Below are 26,661 nucleotides of genomic sequence, written 5' to 3' on the forward strand. Positions count from 1 at the left end.
GTTGAACTTATGACTTTTTATTACTCTTGAAGGTTTCAAGGAAGTTTGGGTAAAGAGTGTTGATTATTTACTATACTTTTCATTTATCTTCAAATTCTATTTTGAGTGAATTCTATTTGTATTTCCATATGTCTTGTACCTGCAAAATTCTGGCTTACTGATATGTAATTTAGGTTCTTGATTTTATGATTACTGTATCACAAATAATACTAGCAGAAAACATAAATAGGTTCAAGATGGGTAAAATATTGGATAAAATAAAGTTTTTAATTTAAAAATATCAAAATTCTGATTTTAAAATAATAGCTCTTAAATCAGGACTAGTCAAGAAAAAAATCTCTTATATGGGGAGTGTCATAGGATAGTATATTCTGTCTAGTCAAATATGCTAGTTTATCATGAGTTATGATACATGTAGGCACACATTTGTCAATGGAACAGTAGTTTTCAAAGAATTAGAAAAAATACATTTAAAATGACCAACCACATTCTAAAAAATTTCTAATGATTCAGAGTGCATTAAAAACTCCAGAATCACATGCTTTTCTCTGTAAACAGTAATCAGTTCTCTATGATAAATTCAAATTAGACAATTCTAGTCAATAAATCTTTTGTACTTTGATGGTTCTTTTCTAAGCACAATAAAATAAATTAATGAGCATTTATTTATAATATATTATTTAAATAATTAAAATGGATAAATGATATCAAATGCCTTTAAACTGGTAAACAGGTACCTAACATAGGTACAAAAATAATATTAAAAACAGACGGGGAAAGGGAAAGATGGCAATGTCGAAAGCAAAACTTTATTATAAAACCTTAAAGAAGCATGAGAATAAAATAATTGTTAAATATTTCATGTGACATTAAACAATTTTAATAAACAGAATATTAAAATGAGATTTAACCTCTCTAGGCAATGTCAACAAGAAAATGTTAGTAAAAAAGTAAAAATTCTTAGTTGTAACTATAAATGTGAATGGTCTGAACTCTACCACAAAAAGTGTTACCAAAAGGATGATGAAAAACCCATCAATCATCATTCAATAAACATTTATTAAATGCTCATTTTGTACCAGACACGATCCTAAGTGCTGGGGATGCAAGAAAAACAAAAGGCCATCCCTGCCCATAAGAAGCTCACAATCTAATGTTAAAAATAAATCTTATATTTAAATTAAGTGGTTTATTCCTCAACATATAATGGTACTGAAAGTTTTTAAAAGTCAGGAATGTCAGAAATGGCATCTTATAAAGTAAAATTCACTTTGAAACACATTAAGATAAATAGGGGCATCATCAACCTTAATTGTTAACAAATCAAAATTAAACAAAATGAATATAAGATATGCATTGATTTTCAAATTACATGTGCCACACACTAATATAGCAGTATGATATAGTGAAAAGAATGTTAGATTTGAGATTGGATGATGCAGATATGAAAATAACCTACACCACCTGTTCATATGACCTAAGGTGAATATTTTGGTGTCTCTAGGGCTCAAGTTCCTCATCTGAAAAATGAGGTAGGTGGTGGAATAGATGACCTCTAAGTGTTTTTGTAGCTCAAAATCTATAGTCCTCTAATCCTAAAATTCATAAAACATTGGCTATCGAGACAAAAACAGAGGGGGAAAAACTTTCCACAATAATAGGTGAACCTTAACATTCTACTAACAGACTGTAACAGATCAAAAATTCTAACAATAAAATAAATCACAGATTTGAATCATTTTCTTAGAGACATGAAAAAAATATATAGGATTAATGGAACTATACACTATCTTCAAGTACAAATGCAAAACTCAGAAAAATTGATTGTATAGAAGTCCTATATAAATTTAAGAAACATAAATTTTATACGTAAAAATTATATATATATATATTTAAAACACATGCACATATGTGTGTATAAGTGGATGTGTAGATGTCTGTTTATATATATGTGTTTATATGTATATATATGCATATATATGAACTATGTTTTCAGACAATGGCAATGAAATACAATAAAATAAATATATTAATGAAGTAAAAAACTACAAGGAAAATGAAGAGCAATGTACCAATAAATATTTGATTTAAAAAGAAATTAAAAGAATAGTAACATAAAATAAAGACTATTTACAAGATAATGAAAAAGAACACACCACATATCAAAACCTATGTGATGCCTTTTCTAAAAGGAAAATATAAAAAAGTTTTATTCCTTTTTTGATCCATAGGAATTTATTAAGCACCGGGAATGGAACAAAGATTTATGTAGCACCTACTGAATACAAGATACTGTTCTAAGTGGTTAAAATATTATGTCATTTGATGTTCACAGAAACCCTATGGGGGAAGTGCTATAATTATCCTTCTTTTACAGTTGAGAAAACTGAGGCAGACATGGATTAAATGACTTGCTTGGGGTCACAACAAATCAGTTTGTGAAGATGGATTTGAATTCAAGTCTTCCTAAATCCAGAGCAAGTGCTCTCTCAACAGTCCCTCTGTTCCTGTTGGCAAAAGAAAAGCAGTACCTAGCCTCAGGGAGCTGTAATGCAATGCAAAGGCAACTTCCCAAGGTTCAGAATACCAGGTGCTCTCCATTTTATTGAGTGAAAAATTAAGAACAGAGAAGATCAAAATATGACATAATTCAAAATATAGCATTTACTAAGTGTGATTCAATAATCTCCAAGTACTACCGTATTTAATCAAGTACTACCCCACCCCAAGACATTACATTCATTTAATCAATTACAAAGTCCCTCTTCTAAATACTACTCCACCCCTAGGCTGTACATTCATTTAGTCCATCACAAAGCCCCTCTTCTCAAATGGAGATTAGTTTCCAATCATAAGTTAAGTACATTTATTTGTTTAATCACAGAGCACACAAAGGTCAAAAGTTCCCCACCCTTGAATCACAATTGAATCTACCCCAGATTTACAACAAGCTTAAGCACAGCACTTAATACCCAAATGGAGGTCTTTTCTTCATCTTGACACAAGGCAAGTTCTCAGCAATCTTTGTTCCTGGGGAAACAAAGCTTAGCAAGGCCACAAGATACATTGCTGGTCTCTTCATTAATTCATTCTCTGTCTGCAGAACAGTCCTAGGACCCCTGAAAACATTAGCAAAACCCCCTTCCAGGATTTCTGTAAACATTCAACAAGAAAATCCTTCTTCAGGGCTTCTGAACCAACAGCAGGGTTCCAAGACCCCTGCAACAACAGGACTGTCCTTCACCAGTGGACAGAATTCACTCTCTGTCTGCAGAACAGTCTCAAGAGCTCTGAACCAACAGCAAGGTTCCAAGACCTCTGCAACAACTGGACTGTCTTTCATCAGTGGACAAATATGGCAAAACAATATCAAAACAGACAGACAAAGTACCAGCATAACAGCCATGTCTTCTCAGTCCTTGGCAGCTCTGGGTGGCAGCTCTCAAAAGTCCTGGGCAATTCAAAGTGGCCCTCAGCAATCCTCTCAGTATTTCTCTGCCTCCACGATGCTGCTTCCAAAAAGTTCTTCTGCCTCTCTCTTGTGTCTCTCCAAATCTACGTCACCAGCTCCTCCCAGTTCAGCCCTCTCTTTTCACGTCAACAAGTCCATCCCACAAGTGGGATTCATAAGCTCTGGGTTTTAACACGATCAAACCAAAAACCAAGCCAATACAGGGGAATCTTTAAATTCCATTACTATTACAGGAGCTTACATTGCATTGGAGAAAATCAAATACAAAATATACACTTGGCAAATTCTGGAGAAAGGTACTAGGAAATCAGGATAGACTCTAATAATAAATCAGGATGGAAAATAAATTAAGGGGACACCTGCTGGAGCAGACTTCAAGAGAGTGAATCACTGACAGCTGTGGCAGTCTCTAGACTTCTCAACCTATAAATGTGAAAAAGAAATAGAAGATCAGTGGGGAAACTCTGTTGATCTTAGGTGAGAGAAGAGCAGTATCAGCCCCTGCCTCCTGGGCTGAGGAGGTGGTGGTAGCTGCAACTGCTGCCCCAGTCAACTGCTTCCAAAGCTATAGGCCCACAAATCATGGGGGAACCAAGTGATTATCCATAAGGTAATCATAGGACTCTTGCTGGTGTTGAGGCAGGATTCTCTTGCTTTGCCCTACTTGGATCTGGATTGTAGTCTTGGGTGGCAGTCCTGAGGTGAGAAGCACTAGCATGGCAAAGCTTGTTGAGACTGTGGAGAGGCAATCCATCTCACAGTTCTGAGGGAGGTGCCCAGAAGAAGCTCTCACAACAGTTGTGCAAAAGCCCAGAAACTGGCGACATAGCACTCTCCACTCCAGAAGCAGAGTTCTACCATGGCAAAGAGCTCAAATGGCATGTAATTGGCTGGCAAGATGAGAAAACATGGGAAGAGAAATCAAGCCACAGAATCTTTTTGGGGGGGACAAAGATAATCAAAACATAGAATGAGAAGAAGACAACAAAGTCAAAAGTCCTGCATCAAAAGCCTCCAAGAAAAATATGAATTGGTCACAGATCATGGAGGAGTTCAAGAAGGATTTTGAAAATCAAGTAAGACAAGTGGAGGAAAAATTGGGAAGAGAAATGAAAACGATGCAAAGAAACTCATGAAAAGCAAGTCAACAGCCCGACTGAAGAAAATAACACGTTCAAAAATAGACTCACTCAAATGGCCAAAGAGGCCCAAAAAATCAATGAGGAGAAGAATGCCTTAAAAAGCAGAATAGGCCAGATGGAAAAGGAGTTTCAAAAGTTCACTGAAGAAAATAATTCCTTCAAAATGGATTGAAGCAATTGGAAGCTAATGACTTTATGAGAAATCAAGATACTATAAGATAAATCCAAATGAAAGAAAAAATAAAAGGCAATGTGAAATATCTCATTGGAAAAACCATGGACCTGGAACATAGATCCTAGAGAGGTAGCTTAAAAATTATTGGACTACCTGAAAGTGATAATAAAAAAAAAAAACCCTAGACATTATCTTTCAAGAAATTATCAAGGAAAACTGTCCTGATATTCTAGAACCAGAGGACAAAATAGAAATTGAAAGAATTAACCAACTGCCTCTTGAAAAAGATGCTCCCCTTTACTCCCCCACCAAAAATCCTAGGAATATCAAAAAATAAAATTAAAAGGTGAGAGAGGAAAATATTGGGAGAAGGCAAGGGAGAGAGATAGAATGGGGTGGATTATCAGAAATAAAGGAGGCAGGAAAAGGCTGTTACAATTGAAGGGAAGAAGAGGAACATGAAAGGGAATGAGTCAATCATACTCTCTTTGAATTTGGCTTAAGGAGGGAATAACACACACACTCAATTGGGTATCTCACCCTACAGGAAAGTAGGGGGAAGGGGATAAGAAGGGGGATGATAGAAGGGAGGGAAAATTGGGGGAGAGGGTAGTTAGAAGCAAACTTTTCTTTTTGCATTTTTTGCTGGGCAATTGGGGTTAAGTGACTTGCCTAAGGTCACATGGCTAATTTGTTTTTCTGTCAAGTGTCTGAGGCTGGATTTGAACTCAGGTCCTCCTGATTCCAGGGCCAGTGCTCTATTCACTGTGCCACCTAGCCGTCCCTAGCAAACATTTTTGAAAAGGAACAGGGTCAAAGGAGTAAACAGAATAAGTGGGATGTGGGATAGGATGGAGGGAAATATAGTTAGTCTTTCACAATATGATTACTATGGAAACGTTTTGCTTAACTACACATGTATAACCTATATTGAATTGCTTGTCTTCCCTAGAAGGTAGGTTCCCTAGGGGGGTGGGTGAGGAGGGGAGAAGGGAGAGAATCTGGAATTCAAAATTTTAAAAACAAATGTTGAAAAAAATGTGTTTTTTACATGTAACTGGGAAATAAGATATACAGGCAATGGAGTATAGAAATCCATCTTGCCCTATAAGAAAGTAAGTGGGGAGGTGTTGGGGAGATATAAGAGAGGGCAGATTGGGGGAATGGGTATTTACTATGCTTGCCATCTTGGGTTGGGGGTGGGGAAAGATGGGAAGAAAATCTGTAACTCAAAATCTTGTGGAAATTAATGTTTAAAACTAAAAATAAATTAATGAAAATAGATTAAGCTTTTCTGCAACACAAAAGTAAAACAAATCAATATTCCAAGGAAAGCTAAAAATGATTATAAGCAAAAAGATACTGAATGAGAAAGAAAAAATTAAACTGATAAATTAAGCCAGGAGATAGGTTTGAAAAGACCAATAAACAGGAAAAGTATTAACAAATATAGTTTTAAAATGAGAGAGAAAATGAGAATCAGCAGAATTGCAAATGAAAAAGGAAAGGTCACAAGAAAGAAAAAAAGAAAGCCTGGATATTTTTAGGGAATAGCAAACACAGCTATTCAAATCAGAGGATATAAAGGAAATAGATCCTTTTATGGTAAAACATAAATTGCTAAAATTGACACAAGAGGAAATGGATAATTTATATTGACCAACCTTGGAAGAAACAAAATAAGATAAGCCATCAAAGTATTACCCTCCTACACACACAGACACACACACACACACACACACACACAGATTAGAATAGTTTCTAAACTAAATTCTCTTAGACTTTCCATGAAGTCATCATTCCAGTTTCATATATTATTCACAAATAAACAGAAAGATTAAACATTATCCAATACTTTTTGAAAGATATAGTGTTCATTCTAAAACCGATTAAATATACAACTAAAATAAAAGTATAGACCAACTTCACTAGCAAATATAGGTGAAAATGCTAAACAATATATTAGTCAAGATAGAGATAAACATATGTTAAGGGAATTATTCATCATAACCAAGTAAATACTAGGCAACAACATGTTGCTGCTTCTTTTATCTTCCCCTTATACTTAATAATTGCATTAAGTGTGTGTGGGGGGGGACATAATCAGTGAACTACTGATTATAACCCCTAATTCAATTTATATATTTCATGTAATACCTGTCACAATACCACATTGCCTTTGGGATGGTGGGGAGGGGGTAGAGAGGACTAATCGAAATCATAATTAAATTTATATGGGAAAAAGAGGCCAAGCAGGAATATTAAGTATCACACTGAAATGAAAAGAAAATAGAATAGATCAAAACAGAGTATTTGTGCCAGACATCCAAACAAATGCATATAAAAGATCGGTAACCTTCAAAAATTAAGTTGCAGAAAGACTTATTATTTATCAAATACTCTTGGGAAAATTGCTTTTCATTACAGTAGGAAATGAATTTGAACTGATTGTTAAACAGTGCTTCTCAACTGAAACTCCCCTTTTTAAAGTCACCAGTACTAGACCTAGAATTAATAAAACCTGCACTCAGATCCTTCCTCGGACTCTTATTAGCTTTATAACCCTGGGAAAGTCTCCCATTTGTGTCACTTTTCTTTTCTTCGAAATAGGGATAATAATAAAACCTACCTTCTAGGGATGTATGAGGATAAAATAACATTTATCAAGTGCTTTGCAAACATGAAAGTAGTATATATAGACATTAGCTCTTATATTATTACTATCTCTTAAATGCCAAATATCATAGCTTTTTTTTTTCTAAGTCGTATTTCTTCTTGTCCTCTTCACAGCATTTAACACTCAACCATCCACTTCTCCTAGACACTTCTTCTTCTTTGGATTTTCATGAAATTTTCTATTGATTTTCCTCTGATCTGTATGACCATTTCTTTCTGTTTATTTTGTTGTCTTTCATCCACACTGGGCCACTATCCTGGGCCCTCTTCCTGTATCTCTCCATTCTTTCTTGATGATCTCATTAGCTCTCATGGGATTAATTATCATCTTTATGTTGTTAATTCTCAGATCTATATATGCAGTCCTTGTTTGATAGGCAGTCCTGAATCTCCAAATGCTTGTTTTAGATTTCCATTTGGGTATTTTATAGATACTTCTTATTGCACATTTTCAAAACAGAACTCATTCTATTCCCCACCCTTATTTCAAAAGTCTCAGTTTCTACTGAGTGTACCACTATCTTTCCAATCTCCAAGGTTTGCAACCTCAATGCAGTCCTCACCACTCTCATTCAATCAAGACCATGGAATCATACATTTAGAGGTGGAAGAACCTTAGAGGCCTTCAAGTCTACTCCTCTTATTTTACAGAGGGGGAAATGAGACCTAGAGAGGTTAAGTGAATTTCCTGGGGTCACGTCGCTAGTGTCTGAATGAAAATTTGAACTCAGGTACTCCCAATTTTAAATCCAGCACTCTATCCACTGAACCACACTGCCTCTTGGGTATATTATTTTATTTTATTTACTAATTTGTTTGTTTACTTTTAGTTTACAAGATTCAATTCCACAATTCCTTGAGTTTCACATTCTGTCGCCCTCCCTCCCCTCCCCACCCCCATTGGTGGCATATAGTCAAGTATAGGATCTGTAAATACTTTCACATTAGACATTACTCAGGTTATAAAGACAGATTTTATCAGATGGAATGAAAAATGGTAAAGAGGAAATAATACCAAACAAAGAAAAGAAAAAAGATCAGGTAGTTTGCTTCAATCTGGATACAAGTTCAGTTCTTTCTAGTTCTTTCTCTGGATGTAGACATCTCTCTCCATCATAACTCTTTTGGGATTGACTTATATCACTGTATTGCTGAGAAGAGTCCAGTCTATAAAAGTTGGTCATCACACATACGTCATGTCTGTACTCGTAAACAAATATCTCCTGGTTCTACTCTTCTCACTCAGCATCAGTTTTTATAAGCCTCTCCAGGTAAATATGAAGTCCATCTGCTCCTCGTTTCTTACAGAACAATAGTATTCCATAACATGCATATACCACAACTTGTTCAGCCATTCCCCAATTGATGAGCACCCTCTTAATTTCCAACTTTTTGCTACCACAAAAAGAGCTGCTATAAATATTTTTTGTACATATGGGTCTATCTCCCACTTCTATGATATCTTTGGGATATAACCCTAGGAGTGGTATTGCTGTGTCAAAGGATATGAAATTATTTATAGCCCTTTGGGCATAATTCCAGATTGCTATCCAGAAAGGCTGGATCAGTTCACAACTCCACCAGCAAAGCATTAGTGTTACAATTTGCCCACATCCTCTCCAGCATTTGTCATTTTCCTGTTTTGTCATCTTAGCCAATCTGACTGGTGAGATGTGGTTCCTCAGAGATGTTTTGATTTGCATTTCTCTAATCAATAGTGATTTAGAGCATTTCTTCATGTGCTTGTAGCTATCTTTAATTTCTTTCTCTGAAAGTTGTCTGTTTATATCCTTTGACCATTTATCAGTTGGGGAATGACTTGTATTCTTAGAAATTTGACTCAATTCTCTGTATATTGTAGAAATGAGTCCTTTGTCAGAGACATAGGTTGTAAAGATTCTTTCCCAATTTCCCACTTCCCTCTTAATCTTGGTTACATTGGCTTTGCTTGTACAGAAGCTTTTCAGTTTAATGTAATCAAAATTATCCATTTTGCATTTTATAATGCTCTCTAATTCTTTAGTCATAAAGTCTTTCCCTCTCCACAAGTCTGACAGGTAAACTATTCCTTGTTTTCCAAGATTGCTTACAGTATCAACTTTTATACCTAGATTATACACCCGTTTAGAGTTGATTTTGGAATATGGTGTTAGATGATGGTCTATGCCCAGTTTCTGCCATTCTATATTCCAGTTTTCCCAGCAGTTTTTGTCAAATAGTGAGTTCTTATCCTCAAAACTGGGGTCTTTGGGTTTATCAAACAATAGATTATTATAGTAATTGACTGCTGAATCTTGTGTGCCTAATTGTAATGGGAATGTAAATTTTTAACATCTTCCCTGCCCCTAGGCTAAAGTACACCTGCAGCCTGCGGTGGGTGGCTTGTTTTTCAGTAGATATTCTTGATTGGCCAGTGAGTCAATAAGGTTGTTACATTCTCTGAGCCAGGAGAAGGCTATATAAGCCTTGATGTGTAGCTTTGTTTTGGGGCTCACTTTGAGAAGTGTTCTGTGATTTGATCAGATGAAACTCTGGAAAGCTGTTGTCCAGAGCTCCCCAGCCTTGAAACCCAGATGTTTTTTGGTATGGATGTAATGGTTGGACAGTTTGGAAATCTGTCTATTTGATCTGTTTCTGTCTTGATAATTCTGCCTGTATACTCTGAAGTTCGGGGTGCTCACCTTTTTCCCCTGAACAAGGTAAACGATATATGTTTGACTGATTAAAGTAAGCTTGTTAACCCATTTTGAGTTGCTTTCCTTTATCAAAGCAGATCTAAGAACCTGTGGTGGCAGCAACCCTGAGGACACTTGGGGTGCTTGCCGCTACAAAAAAATCTATTCCATTGATCCACTACTCTATTCTTCAGCCAGTACCAAGTAGTTTTGATGACTGATGCTTTATAATACAGATTGAAATCTGGCATAGCTAGTCCACCTTCCCTAGCATTTCTTTTCATTAATTCCCTTGATATTTTGGATGGTTTAGTCTTCCAAATGAATTTTGTTACTATTTTTTCTAGCTCTATAAAGTAGGTTTTGGTAAATTGATTGGTATGGCACTAAATATATAATTTAATTCAGGTAAAATTGTCATTTTTATTATATTAGCTCGACCCAGCCACGAGCAATTGATATTTTTCCAATTAATTAGATATGACTTTACTTGTGTGAAAAGTGTTTTGTAGTTGTGATCATATAAGTCCTGGGTTTGTTTTGGCAGGTAGATGCCCAAATATTTTATAATGTCTACAGTAACTTTAAATGGGATTTCTCTTTCTATCTCTTGATGTTGAATTTCATTGGAAATATATAGGAATGCTGAGGATTTGTGTGGGTTTATTATATATCCTGCAACTTTGCCAAATTTATTTATTGTCTCAAGTAATTTTTTACTTGATTCTCTAGGATTCTCTAAGTATATCATCATATCAGCTGCAAAAAGTGATAGCTTGGTCTCTTCTTTGCCTAATTTGATACCTTTGATTTCTTTTTCTTCTATAATTGCTACTGCTAACATTTCTAGTACCAGATTGTATAAGAGGGGTGATAGTGGACACCCTTTTTTCCACCCCTGATCTTATTGGAAATTATTCTAGCTTGTCCCCATTACATATAATATTTGTTAATGGTTTTAAATAGATGCTACTTGTTATTTTAAGGAAGGATCCATTTATTCCTATACTTTCTAGTGTTTTTAATAGGAATGGATATTGTATTTTGTCAAAAACCTTTTCTCCATCTATTGAGATAATCCTGTGGTTTCTGTTAGTTTTATTGTTGATATGATCAATTATACTGATGGTTTTCCTAATATTAAACCATCCTTGCATTCCTGGAATAAATCCTACCTGATCAAAGTATATTATTCTTGAGATAAGTTGCTGTAGTTTTTTTTTTTTGCTAATATTGTATTTAAAATTTTTGCATCTATATTCATGAGAAAGATTGGTCTATAAATTTCTTTCTCTGTTTTATCTCTTCCTGATTTAGGTATCAGTACAATATTTGTGTCATAAAAAGAATTTGGTAGGACTCCATCTTCACTAATATTCCCCAATAGTTTGTAGATTATTGGAATGAATTGTTCTTTAAATGTTTGATAGAATTCACTAGCAAATCCATCTGGCCCTAGAGATTTTTTCCTAGGGAGTTGACTGATGGCTTGCTCAATTTCTTTTTCTGAAATGGGGTTATTTAAGTAATTTAATTCCTCTTCAGTTAATATGGGCAACTCATATTTTTGTAAATATTCATTCATTTCCCTAAGATTGTCAAATTTATTTGCATGCAATTGGAAAAAATAATTCCTAATTATTGTTTTGATTTCCTCTTCATTGGAGGTAGATTCACAATTTTCATTTTTGATACTCATAATTTGGTTTTCTTCTTTCTTTTTTTAATCATATTGACTAAGGTTCTATGAATTTTATTGTTTTTTTCATAAAACCAGCTCTTAGTTTTATTTATTAATTCAATAGTTTTCTTAATTTCAATTTTATTAATCTCTCCTTTGGTTTTCAATATTTCTAATTTAGTATTTAATTGGGGATTTTCAATTTGTTCTTTTTCTAGGTTTTTCAATTGTATGCCCAATTAATTGACCTCCCTTTTCTCTAATTTAATCATGTATGCACTCAGGGATATAAAACTTCCCCTAAGAGCTGCCTTTAATGCATCCCACAAATTTGGTTATGTTGTCCCATTATTATCATTCTCTTGAATGAAATTACTGATTGTTTCTATAATTTCTTGTTTGACCCACTCATTCTTTAGGATAAAATTGTTTAATTTCCAATTAGTTTTTAGTCTGTCTTTCCATGGCTGTTTATTGCATATAATTTTTATTGTATCATGATCTGAGAAGGATGCATTTAATATTTCTGCCTTACTGCACAGAATTGTGAGGTTTTTATGCCCTAGAACATGGTCAATTTTTTAGCATGTTCCATGAACCGCTGAGAAGACAATATATTCCTTTTGAACCCCATTCAGTTTTCTCCAGAGTGCCATCATATCTAGCCTCTCTAAAATTTTATTCGCCTCCTTAACTTCTTTTTTGTTTATTTTGAGGTTAGATTTATCAAGTTCAGAGAGGGGGAGATTAAGGTCCCCCACTAGTATAGTTTTGCTATCTATTTTTCCCTCTAATTCCCTTAATTTCTCCTCTAGGAATTTGGACACTATACCACTTGGTGCATATATGTAAAGTAATGATATTGCTTCATTTAAGATGGTGCCTTTTAACAGGATATAGTTTCCTTCCTTATCTTTTTAATTAGATCTAGTTTTGCTTTTGCTTTATCTGAGATAAGGATTGCTACCCCTGATTTTCTTACTTTAGCTGAGGCATAATATATTCTACTCCAGCCTTTTACTTTCACCCTGTGTGTATCTCTTTGTTCCAATGTGTTTCTTGTAGACAGCATATTGTAAGATTATGGTATTTAATCCATCTCGCTATCCACCTCTGTTTTATGGGATAGTTCTTCCCATTCACATTCACAGTAATGATGACTATCTGTCCCTTCCCCTTCATCCTATTCCCTCCCCTGCTTATGGTTTTGTTTCTTCCTTTTCCCTTCCCCTCCTTGAGGGTTTTCCTTTTGACCACCACCTCCCTCAGTGTTCCCTCCTGATAATCCCCCCCTTCTTTACCTACCCTCTCCCCCTACTACTATTTCCCTCCCCCTTTTTATCCCTCCCTTTCCTTCTTACTGCCTATAGGACACAATAGATTTTTATACTTTTTAGAGTATGTTATTCCCCCTTTAACCCCAAACCAATGAGAGTAAATTTCATACAGTGCTCCTCTCCCTCCCTCCTTTCCCTCTATTTAATGAGTTTTCATGCTTTTTCATGTTATAATCTTAAACTTAACTGATTATGTTGATCCTTCTTTGATCCAGAACCAGTAAGAATAATGTTCAAATGATGTTCCTCTCCCTCTTTCCTTCCCCTCTACTATAGTGATTTTATGCCACTTCATATGGCATAATTTACCTTTTTCTGTCTCATCCTTTCCTTTTATCCCATTGCAGTCCCTTTGACCCCCTTTATAAGGTTTTATTTTTTTTTTATCATCAGGTTAGTTCATTTATACCCACATCCTCTATCTATGTATAACCCTTTTAAGGGTCACGATGATCAGATAAATTTCAATATTGACAGTTATCAGTTTCTCATATAGGGATATGAATATTTTGCTCTTATTGTATCCCAAGTTATGTGCATGTGTGCATGGGTCTGTGTGTGTGTGTGTGTGCATGTGTGTATGTGAGTATATGTTTTCCTTGTTTACCTTTTTATGTCTTTCTTGAGTCTTGTAATTGGAGATCAAATTTTCCATTGAGCTCTGGCTTTTTCATCAGGAAAGTCTGGAAGTCCCTTATTTCATTAAGTGACCATCTCCTTGCCTGAAAGATTATACTCAGTTTTGCTGGGTAGTTAATCCTGGGTTGCAGTCCTAGCTCTTTTGCCCTACGAAATATCAAATTCCAATCCCTCTGATCTTTTACTGTAGAAGCTGCTAGGTCCTGTGTGATCCTTACTGTAGTTCCATGATATTTGAATTGTTTCTTTTTGGCTACTTGCAGCATTTTCTCCTTAATCTTGTAATTCTGGAATTTGGCTACTGTATTTCTTGAAGTGTTCAATTTGGGATCTCGTTCAGGGGGAGTCTGGTGAATTCTTTCAATAACTATTTTATCTTCTGACTTCAGGACAGTTTTCTTTGATGATCTCTTGGAGGATGCTGTCCAGGCTGCTTTTGTCATCATACCTTTCTGGTAGACCAATAATTCTTAAGTTATCTCTCCTGGATCTGTTCTCTAGGTCAGTTGTTTTTCCAGTAAGATATTTTACACTTTCTTCCAATTTTTCAATCTTCATGTTTTGTTTGATTGACTCTTGGAGCATTATAGAGACCTGAGCTTCAATTTGACTGATTTTATGTTTTAGTGAATTATTCTCTTTGGTTAGTTTTTGAAGGTTCTTTTTTAGGAAGGTATTTTCTACAATTACTTCACTAATTTTACTTTTTAAGGATTTGTTTTCTTCAGTGAAACTTTTTTCCAATTTGGTCACTGTTGATTTAAATTTGTCTTCTGCCTCCCTAATAAGGCCTTTAAAATCTTTCTTGGGCTCCTCCAAGAGTGCTTTTGGGCTGGAGACCAGTTCATATTTCCTTCTGTGGTCTCAGGAATGAGTACAGAGTCCATGGATTTGGTTGTTCTCTCTTGCTATAATGAGCTCCAATTGATTTGTCTTCCCCTTTGCCTTCTCAGCTTCCTTCCTTCCCATTGTAACTTCCTATTTCCTTATTTCTCAGGCTGGGAGCTAGGTGCCTGGCTTTTGGCTTTGTGTGCTGTAGCCTCTGGGTTTGTAGATTGAGGCCAAGGCAAGGGCTCTCAGTGTTTCTATTAAGTTATGCTGATGCTCACAGAGGACTCTATGGAGGAGCTGTGGTCTGGCCACTCCAGATTTCTGCCTCTAGGCCCCTGGGCTACTGCTCTGGCAGGATTTTGCTGGTCAGGTGAGGTAGGGCTTGTTAGGACCCCTCCCCCTCTTCTCTTCAGACTCCTTGCTGCCTCAGTTACACCCCTTTTCAATTACTCCCAAGCCCGAGGCTATTTCAACTGTCTCAGAATTTCACTCTGGGTGGGACACTTATTTCTGGGTTTTCTAGGTCAGGGAGGGGGGATTGGAGCAACCAGAGTTCACTTTGTCATCCTAGGCTCTGGAAAGTCAGGCAAGCAGTTTCTAAACTTCCGGGCTGGGGGCTGATAGCCCCAGAAGAACCTGCTGTCTCTGCTGGGGGCTGATAGCCCCAGAAGAACCTGCTGTCTCTGCTGGGGGACTGAGCCCTCTCTTACCTGGCTCCAATGGATTCTCTCCTTCCGTGGAGTGATGCTGGTGAGATGGCTGCAAATCACCCTTGGGGTGGGTGAGTCCACAGGCTGGGGCTCCTTCTTTCTCTGCTGTAGTCTGTTCTCTTGCCTGAGCTGCTGCAGCCCCCATGTGCTCTGTGTTCCCCCTGCCCAGACCCACATGGGCACTTTCCTGGGCTCGATTCTACAGCGCTCTGTCTCCCAGTGGATTCTGACACTCCAAAATCCATTCAGATTCACTTTTGAGGAGCTTAGAAAAGTTACTGCTTCTGTTCTGTTCCTCCATCTTGGCTCCACCCTGCCTATTATTTTTTTTTTAAAGAAATTGGAGTTAAGTAACTTTACATGGCCAGTTTTGTGTGTGTGTGTGTGTGGGGGGGGTGTTAAATATCTGAGGCTGGAACCAATCCCAGGTCCTCCTAAATCCGGGCTGGTGCTCTTACTCACTGTGCCACCTAGCTGCCCCTAGGGTAAATTATTAAAGGTAAAAAAAAAAAAAAGCAAAAAACAAAAGATAGCAGCATTTTATGTGTGTATGTAGGGAAATACTGACAAGAAGATCCTAGATTAGTTGACCAACCCACTTAACAAAAATAAGGTGTTAAGTTTTTGTCACTTTCAGACTTTGAGTTGTTTCTTTCATATCTTGTAAAGAAAATGAAATAAATACTTGCTTTGGAGGGAACTGCTCTTCTTTTCCCTTGCACCTTTATGGGGAGCATGGTGGAGGTAAGGAGGGGGACTTTCTTCATCTACTTCCTGTTAACAATGTCAACTTGCAGTAGAAGAACTCATTCAGCAATGGCCAACTCTGAGTAGGCTCAAAGAAGCCAACCACCAAGTTGAACCAAGCTATGGAGAGGGCAGATTTAGGGAATCCAGAAGGACAATCTGTGTGAGTTCCCAAAGGGAGCTGCATGAGGATGAGAAATGAAGAGAAAAGACATCAGATCCTGAATCTTTAGAGGAATGAGCAGCCTTGACTATTCCATTCCCTATGCATTTGCTCACTCATTTCATTGACTCTTATGGGGAAAGTATGACCTAATTTTATGAGAGAAATCTTTTATGACTATTGTTCATGTTATGCTACTTCAGTACATTGCTTTTCTTTAAGCTAATTGTGTCCTTTGGCTGATTACTAAAGAAAAATGTATCAGTGAGGGGGGATAGGAAGATATTTTAGGAATGCAGACACACATAGTACCTCAATCCATGGCAGCCACTCTGAAAATATGAATTGGGGGAAGATGCTCTAGAAGGGGCTATGTGTGTGTGTGTGTGTGTGCACATGTGTGTGCATGTGCATCTATATATATATATACACATGCACACACATACATAAAATTATATATGTACTTATATACATAAATATTATTACAAAATTCTGGAAGCAATCTGAATATTCAACTACAGAGAATGACTAAATATATTATAGTACATTAATAAGACAGAATAAGACATTGCCAATTAGACCAAAAATTGTGAGGCACATAAAGTGAAAGGATTTTATTAAATAATGCAGAGTGGTGGGGGGCAGGGGGGGGAACAACCAGGAAAACGGAGTGCACACTATAATCATTTGAGGGGAAAAAAAAGAATGAGAAGGAAGTGACAAAAGAATTCTACTGGTGTAGCAGTGTTGAAATGATGTTATGGTACTTTATAAGCCAAAAGTAATCTATTTAAATGAAAACAATAACAGATATATGGGTTGTGCTGTTGTTGTTGCTGTTGGCAGGTGACACACATTTGTGACTCTCCCAAATTTCTGACACAAGAGTAAAGCTAAGGCATAGTTGATGAGGGGCAGCAGCAAGCAGTCTCAACAGATTTGTTTGTAATGGTTGCTTTGGGAATAAAATAAGTGAATAAAAATTCTATCCAGTTATGGACTGGATAAGGCTCCATTAAGTAGTCAGCAATTGTGACCCTCCAAAAAGAGATAAATAAGCAAGATTCAAACTTGAGAATAAATACTAAATTAGGCCAAAGAGAATTAAGGTAATGTAATTGTTGAATTTATAATATCATGTAATAACTTCCAATCCTGAAATGTTCCAGTGTTGACTATACATAGCAGTAGAGTTCTGAGAAAATGATGGCGGAGTTAAAGTGTTTCAGACAATATTACCCTTTATCTGCAAAAGAACAGATGCACTAGCAGGTTCCAACTAGGTTCAAAATGTACTCTGCCCCACCTCCAACCCAGGAAGCAGATATAAAAGAGAAATTAAAGGTTCTACTCTGGTTGCCAACTCTTAGACGCTCCTATTAGAAATACTATAAATGGGAAAAAGCTAAAGTATGTTTTTAATTGAGGGTAGGTAGACAGTAGAAAATTCAAACTATGAATCCCTTTATTGCACATTTTGATATCTGGGTCACAGAGTAAAATATATGGTAGTATAGCAGCTATGAAAAAAAATTGGAAACCTTGTTGTCCATGGCAAAACCACCTTAATGTTTTGGAGTTTTGGAATGTAATGCCTATGCTCAATTGGAATTGTTGGATCTCATGGAAATTTTGTTTTTGTAATGAAGATATGATTTTAATCCTAGGGTGTGTGCCAGTAAGGTGATGAAAATGAGAAAAACATCACTATCTTCAGTACACATGCACTATATATTTACCTACGTCTATATGCCTGGATGATTGACAATCAGAGAATCTTGCATTTGAGATGAATATACTTTAGAAGTCACACAATTATAGAATTTTCGATGGAAAGGGCTTTAGAGATTTCCTAGTCAAACCCCTCTCACTTTACAGATGATGAATCTTTGTGTAAAAAAAGGTTAAATGACTTGTGTAAACTCATTGAGCCTAGGAATGTTAAAACTGACATTGTATTCTTACTCCTAGTCCTATGCTCTTTTGACTGCCTGTCCTTCTTCACTCAAACAACCTATAGCTATCTTAATCTAGTTCAAGGTCTCATTCAGTATCGAAGAAATCCCTGTATAATTTACTTAACATGTCCTCATATTAACTTCTCCCTGAATATATACTGTTTTGGGAACTCCCTATATTATAAAGGATGCCATTCCATTTTTAACAACTCCAATCATTCAAAAATGCTTTCATTGATTCCAAATTTGCCTCCCTATAACATCCACCCATTGCTCTTAGTCCTGTCCTATTGACCCATAAAGATAAGTGTGATCTTTTTTTCTGGCATTAGGGACCTTCAAATATTTGAAGTCCATGATTACCTTTTATTTAATTATTTCTTCTCCATTAAACATCTTCAATTCATTCAACACAAATTCATGTGTTGTGATTTCAAGTCCTCTCACCATCCTGATTAACCCATTCTGGCTGTACTACAGTTTTGTGTTTTATTGATTTTTTATATTCTTTCCAGTAGTATGCATCACAGGTCCTTCAAGTTTTGAGAGAAGGAAGGACAGATTGGGAGAGGTAGTGGTCAGAAGTAAAACATTGGTGAGGAGGGATGGGGTAAAAAGGGGAGACAGAAAGAAAAGGGGAGGAAGAGAGAGAAAGAGTGACAGAGAGAGATAGAGACACAGACAAATTGAGGAAAATAGAATGAAGGGAAATATACAGTTAGTAATAACTGAATGTGAATAGGATGAACTTATCTGTGAACTGGAAGTAGATAGCAAATAACATGTTATTTTCTTCAGTGTATTTTTGGGTCTCCTTTAGCAGGATGTTGACTCACTTCTCATGATTTTCTTGCATCATTCTCATTTCTCTTCCCAAATTTTGCTCCACTTCTCTTGATTTTCAAAATCCTTCTTGACCCCCTCCATCGCCTATAACCAGTTCATATTTTTCTTGGAGGCTTTTGATGCAGGAGTTCTGACTTTACTGTCTTCCTCCCATTCCATGCCTTGATCCTTTTTGTGCCCAAAAAAGGACTCTATGGTCTGTTTGTGCTTCTGTTGCTTGCTCATATTGGCAGCTAATTATCTGACTTTTGAGCTCTTTGCCACAGTAGAACTCTGCTTCCAGAATGGAGAGAGCTATGTCCCAAATCCCTGGGGTTTTTTGCAGGTGCCAGAGCTATTAGATGGGAACCCTCTCTATAGCCTGTACAAGATTTAGCTCACTGGTCACACACCCTAGAACCACCACCCAATACCATGATCCAGACCCAAGCAGGTCAAAGCAAGAGCAATTACCCTTTGAATGGTCACTTGGTCCCCTACTATCTGCAGGTCAGGAGCTCCAGAAGCAGGCACGTGGAAGTGGCTGCAGCCATCATGCCTCCTTGGCTTCTATCCCCAGGGGTGGCAGCCAGACCACACTCCCCTTGTTCCAACAAAGTTCCACACTGACTTTTTAATTTGTCTTTGGCATTTGTGGATTGAGAAGCCTAGAAACTGATACAGCAGCTGGTGATTTACTCTTGTGAAGTCTGCTTCAGCGGCTGCTGGTTGGGGCCACCCTGCAGCAAAAACTGTGGCTCAGTCGGGACTGTGCTCAGCTCCCAGCTTGCTGCAATGGACCCTTCCTGCTGGCCTGCCAGGCTTCCTTCATCAGGAGATTTGTTTTTCTCTGTTACTTTCTGGGTTCTGTAGCTCTAAATTTTGTTAAGAGTCATTTTTACACGTATTGGAGGAGGTGGAAGCCAGAGTTGCATGGAAATCCTGTTTCTACTCTGCCATCTAATCCTATAATATGTTTAAGAAAAACACATTTGAAGCAGAGAGTCACACATGTATATCAAAGAAATTAATGAAAACAAATGTGAAGGAAAGTAGACCAGCCATATCAGATCTCAAATTATAGTTAGAGTGACAATCATCAAAACTTTCTGGTACTGGTTAAGAAGTAGAGTGGTGGATCAGTGAAATAGATTAGCTACACAAGAACAGTAGTAAATGACCATTGTTACCTAGTATCTGATAAACCCAAAGACCCCAGCTTCTGGGACAAGAACCATTTGATAAAACTGCTAGGAAAATGGAATGTCAGAAACTAGGTATAGACCAATATCTTATACTGTATTCCAAGATAGGTCAAAAGAGTACATAATTTAGAAATAAAGTGTGATACCATAAACAAATTAGGAGACTAAGGAATTCTTAACCTGTCAGATCTAGGAGGAAGGGAAGAATTTATGACCAAAATAGATATAGAGAGCATTATAAGATGTAAAATGGATAATTTAAATTATATTAAAATAAAAGAGTTCTGCACAAACAAAAACAATGCAACCAAGATTAGAAGGAAAGCAGAAAGTAAAGAAACAATTTTTACAGTTAGTGTCTCTGATAAAGATCTCATTTCATACACACACACACACACACACACACACATATATATATATGAAACTGAGACTAATTTATAAAAATACAAGTTGTTCCCAAATGTATATATCATCAAATCATTTGCACAGCAGATTTCAGACAAAGAAATCAAAGATCTCTATAAGCATATGAAAAAATGTTCTAAACCACTACATATTAAAGAGATGCAAATTAAAATAATTTAGAGGTACCACCACACTCCTACCAGATGGGCTAATATGACAGAAAAGGAAAATGATAAATGTTTGGGGGGATGTGGGAAAACTGATACAGTAATACATTGTTGGTGGATTTGTGAACTGATCCAACTATTCTGGAGAGCAAACTAGAACTATGCACAAAGAGCAATCAAACTGTGCATATTCTTTCATCCAGTAATACCCCTAGTATTCTACAATACAAGGGGATTTTTAAAAATGGGAAAGGACCTATTTGCACAAAAAATATTTATAGCAGCTCTTTTTTGTAGTAATTAAGATTTAGACATTGAGGGAATGCCTACCAACTGGGGAATAGACTGAACAAGTTGTGGTACAGGATTTTAATGACTATCATGCTATGAGAAACGACAAGCAGGATGATTTCAGAAGAAAAAACCTGATAAGACTTAAACAAACTGATTCAAAGTGAGCATAACCAGAAGAACATTGTACACTGTAACAGCAATATTGTTCAATGAACAGCTGTAAAACTTAACTATTCTTAGAAATAAAATGATCCAAGACAATTCCAAAGGACTCATGATGAAAAATGCTGTCTGCAGTCAGAGAAAGAACTGATGAAGTCAATGTAGATTGAAGCATACTATTTTTCACCTTTTTCTCATGTTCCCCCCCCATCTGTTTCTTTTGTAACATAACCAAAATGGAAATATGTTTTACATGATTACACTTATATGACCTATATCAAATTGCTTAACATCTTAGAAAGTGGGGAGGTAAGGGAAAGAGAAAGAAAATTTTGAACCCAACTTTTAAAATAATGAATGTTTAAAATGTCTTTCCAGGTAATTGAGAAACAATAAAACATTTTAAAAATAAAATGAAAGATGTCTGATTTTTATTAATTTCTGGGATTAATTTATTGTCCATCTACAATCCCTTACCTAAGATAAATTTATTAATGGACCAAATTTATGGGTTTTGTATCTAAATTGAAGAAACTCTAAATGGAAAAATTCTTCATGTCCTTATACTTCTTCCCTTTTATGCAGGTAGGCTAAATTATTTTATTGATTATTGATCTCAATTGGGAGGCTTTATGATGTGACAGGGTTTGAGACATCAAACACTTAACATAGTAACTGGCACATCATAAGCACTTAAAATGTATCCCCCCACCCCCACCCCACCATGCATTCATTCATTCATTTTAACTTTAGCCAACCTATGTTGACTCCTTGTCCTCTTGATCCTCTTTCTAAAAGATCAGGTGATAATTTGTCTCTGTCAAATAATAGAATAATTTCATTAATATCATTCCATGAAAAAAGGGGGGGAAAACCTTCTTTCTGAACTTCATAGTGGCTTTGACTAGAAGATTCCCTCCAAAATCTAACTTGACTTTTACTTATCATCTATTTAATAATATATTTTAAATTGACATCAAAATTACTGTTATTCCTAGAATCTACACTTTCCTTCCTTTTTGAAAAATGAAATGATTGATCATGTCTAGTCCCTAAACTGTTCCCTATTCCACTCACCACATCACTGTGTCTTCTCTTCTCTCCTCAATCTTGCCATGCCACCCCTTACTCACCTTCTCAGCTAAGGACCTCACATGATCTTTCAGTGGAAAAAATGAGGCTATTTGCCTAGAACTCATATTTCCCCCCTTTTTTTCATATCTTACATCTCACTGACATTATTCATAATCTCCTCATGGACCATAGACTTTGATGAAGAGATCACATTTTTGCTGAAGACAGCTCATTCATATATACTCAACTCAATCCTCTCATTTTCTCTAGAAGATTGCTTTACTACATACCCATAATCTCTAATTTCCAATTTTTCTCTTTCTGCTATCTCTCTTTCTGTATTCTGGCTTCTGATCTTATCATTCCACTGAAACTGCTCCAATGATCTCTTAATTGTTAAATACAATGGTCCTTTCTCAATCCTGTCTTCTGAATCTGTCTGCAGCTTTACCATTGCTGTTCACCTTCTCTTCCTATTCACCTTCCGTTCTCTACTGCTTCTCCTCCTATCATTCTGATCATTTCTTTCAGGGTCCTTTGCCATATCTTCTTTTATTTCATTGAAACTAACTGTAGGCAATCCCTAAGGTTCTGTCCTGTACTCTCTTTGCTTTTGTCTCTCTATTCTTTTATTTGATGACCTCATCAGCTCTCATGGGTTCAATTTTCATACATGTTCCTGATGCTCAGATCTATAGATCTACACCCCTAAGCTTTCTCCTGGGCTATAGTACAACATCGCCACCTGATCATTACACATTTCAAACTGAGATGCCCATAGGCATCAACATGTTCAAAACAGAACCAATTATCTTTTCCCCAATCTACTTCTTCTGATCTTCCCTATATTGCTCAGAGCATTTTTATCTGTCCAAAAACCCCATTTCAGACCCTAGATGTCATCCTTTACTTCCTCACTTTTGTTGACCCCACATATTCAATCACTTGTCAATCTTGTCATTTTTGTTTTTACAGCATCTCTCACCTCCATTCCTCTCTGATTATGACCACCTCAGCAGTTCAGGATATAATCACCTATTTCCTGGAGAATTATAACTTCTTTTTCATTGTATTCCTTCCCTCAGTCTCTCACCACTTCAGTGCACCCTCACACATGCACCAAAGGCATTTCCCCAAATTGCAGATCTGACCCTGTCCCTCCTCCTACCACTAACACTCTAATACTTCTCAATATCTCTAGGATCAAATAAAAGGTACTCCAAAGGTCTTACTTCAATTTTATTAACTTCAGAGGTATAAATTCTACAAGCTCACATAGATATTTGAAAGTATGCATATCTAAATTTTTATACTTATTTATGTTTGTAAACTTTGAATAATAAATTTTAATTTTAATAAGTAGGTGTACCCTGTTATTGGACTTTATGCATAAGCTATAGTTTCTGAATTTTTCTTCTTCCTTGGCCATCTCAATCACTCAATCCATTTCCATTATACTTTTTATTGTGAAAACACAGCAAAATTATAAGGTATGCAACAAAGTCTCATCATTTGGATGATTTTAAGGCTAAGATTACAAACAAAATTCCTTAAGTGACCGAGTGGCAAATGATAAAAGTTTTTTTCAAAGTTCAAAAATTAGCTAGCACTATGTATAACAAGATGGTATTTAGGTGAATTTTGATGAGGAACAAAAATATTTTGAAAATGTAAATAATTAAATTTTCGGATATTTTTATAGGTTTAAAATATTTATACTTCAGAAGTTATCAAGATTTAAAACTATCAAGTCAAGACTTTTAGGTCACCACATATAAATTCTTCTCTTTTTCTTCTAAAGTTCTTCATAACTTGGCCCCCCTTTTTCACATACTCTTTGGTTCAGGGGAGAACATAACACTTACATAGATAGCACCCCTGTTTTGTATCATCTGTCCTCTATTCTTGGAATATTCTCTCTGTCTCTTAAAATCCTTGAATACCTTCAAGACTCATCTCAAGTTCCACTTTCTACAGGAATCATTTTCTGATTTCCATAAAGACCTGTCCCCTCTTTTCTCTAGGACTATTTTGAATATGCTCTGGATCTTTCTAATGAGTGTGTGTATGTAATATATATCCAACATATATGTTATATTTTACCTTAACATGTGTGTGTTGTATTTTCCATTAGAATATAACTCCTTTAAGGCAAGGATTGATGCTTTTTTTTTTTACTACCCAGTGATTAGCACAGTGCTAAAGTACACATAATAAGTAATCAATGAATGCTTAGTGATTGAGTCAAGTCCAGAATATAACATTCTTCTCCTTCCCTCAATTCTATCTCCTTTCTACAGATGAAATTATCAGTAAAGCAAATGAAGAATTACTAAGCTTAAATGCTCCTTTTTTGGAAAGAGAAAACTCCTACAGATGCTCAAATCATAGAAATATCCCATCACATATCTTTTCTCCATGCCAGATGTATGATTTATTTTCTTACTCAATTTTGTTCTTTTTTTTCTGTGCAGGGGGTCTTCAATAGAGTATCATGACATGATGCTTCTGTTTCTGCTTATTTTGCTATCCATCCAAATACTCCATTTCCATCATGTTGGTTGTTCCATCCCACCGATCCCTAGTGATACCAATAAATTCCTCTTTGTCTCCATGTTTCTTCCCTTTCTACCTATTTCAATCTTCAGCATGCCTCATTATATTTTAGTGCATATCATTTTTTTTTCTAAAATATATGTTATTAAGGGTGGCTAGGTGGTTGTGATAGTAATGGCAATTAAAGATTCCCCTGTATTGGCTTGGTTTTCAAATTGATTGTATTAAAACCCAGAGTTTGTTAATCCCACCTGTGGGATGGGCTTGTTGATGTGAAAAGAAAGTCCTGAAGTGGGAGGAGCTGGTGATGTAGATTTGGAGAGACACGAGAGAGAGGCGGGAGATCTTTTTGGAAGCAGCACCTCGTAGAGAGAGAGAGACTAAGAGAATTGCTGGTGGCCGCTTTGAATTGCCCTGGACTTTTGAGACCTGCCCCCTGAGCTGCCAAGGACTGAGGAGACATGGCTGTTTTGCTGGTACTTTGTCTGTCTGTTTTGATGTTATTTTGCCAGATTTGTCCACTGGTGAAAGACTGTCCTGTTGAAGGAGTCCTGGAACCTGGCATTTGGTTAAGAAGCCCTGAGACTGTCCTGCAGACAGAGAGTGAATACTGTCCACTGGTGAGGGACAGTGCTGTTGTTGCAGGGGTCTGGGAACCTTTCTGTTGGTTCGGAAGCCCTGAAGAAGGATTTTCTTGTTGTATGTTTACAGAAATCCTGGGAGAGGGCTTTGCTAATGTGTTCAGGGGTTCTAGGACTGTTCTACAGACAGAGGATAAATTCATGAAGGGACTGGCAATGTATCTTATGGCCTTGCTAAGCCTTGTCTCCCCAGGAACTAAGATTGCTGAGAACTTGCCTCATGTGAAGATGAAGAAAAGACCTCCATTTGGGTATTAAGTGCTGTGTTTAAACTTGATGTAACTCTGGGGTAGATTCAATTGTGATCCTAGGGGTGGGGAACTTTTGACCTTATTGTGCTCTGTGATTGACAAATGAAGGTACTTTACCTATGTTTGGAAAATAATCTCCATTTGAGAAGAGGGGTTTTGTGGTGGACCAAATGAAGGTATAGCCTAGGGGTGGAGTAGTATTTAGAACAGGGACTTTGTAATTGATTGAATGATTGGAAAGTCCTGGAGTGGGGTAGTACTTGGAGATTATTTAATCACGCTTAGTAAATGCTGTATTTTGAATGATGTCATGTTTTGATCTTCTCTGTTCTGGGTTTGTCACTGAATAAAATAGAGAGCACCTATGTTGGTATTTTGAACCTGGGAAGTTGCCTTCTTTTGGCATTACATTACAGTGGTGCAGTGAATAGTGTACTGGCCCTGGAGTCAGGAGGACCTGAGTTCAAATCTGGCCTCAGACACTAAGCACAAAACTAGCCATGTGACCTTGGGCAAGTCACTTAACTCCAATTGCCCTGCCTTCCCCCCTGCAAAATAAAATAAAATATATGTTTTTTATAAATTAATTTTTTATTTTTATTATAAAATTGTATTATATTTTATATTAATATAATTACAATAATTTATATATACTATATTATAATAATGTATACTTTATAATAAAATGTGATTACATTATATTTTATTATAAAATTATAAAAATTATCATAAAAAATAAAACTACCATTTTAAGCAATGTTTATGTAGTTGGTATTATCTGGCAGGTAGCAATATGGTGACCTCAAAAGTGGATTTCTGGTAAAGCTGAGACAAATTGTGGCAACACTGTCATGAGAACAAGGGATGAAGTTGTG

The sequence above is a fragment of the Petaurus breviceps genome, unplaced genomic scaffold, assembly GCF_028583685.1.
Source record: "Petaurus breviceps papuanus isolate PSGF00001 unplaced genomic scaffold, PetGlider_PUasm1.0 178, whole genome shotgun sequence".
NCBI lineage: Eukaryota > Metazoa > Chordata > Mammalia > Diprotodontia > Petauridae > Petaurus > Petaurus breviceps.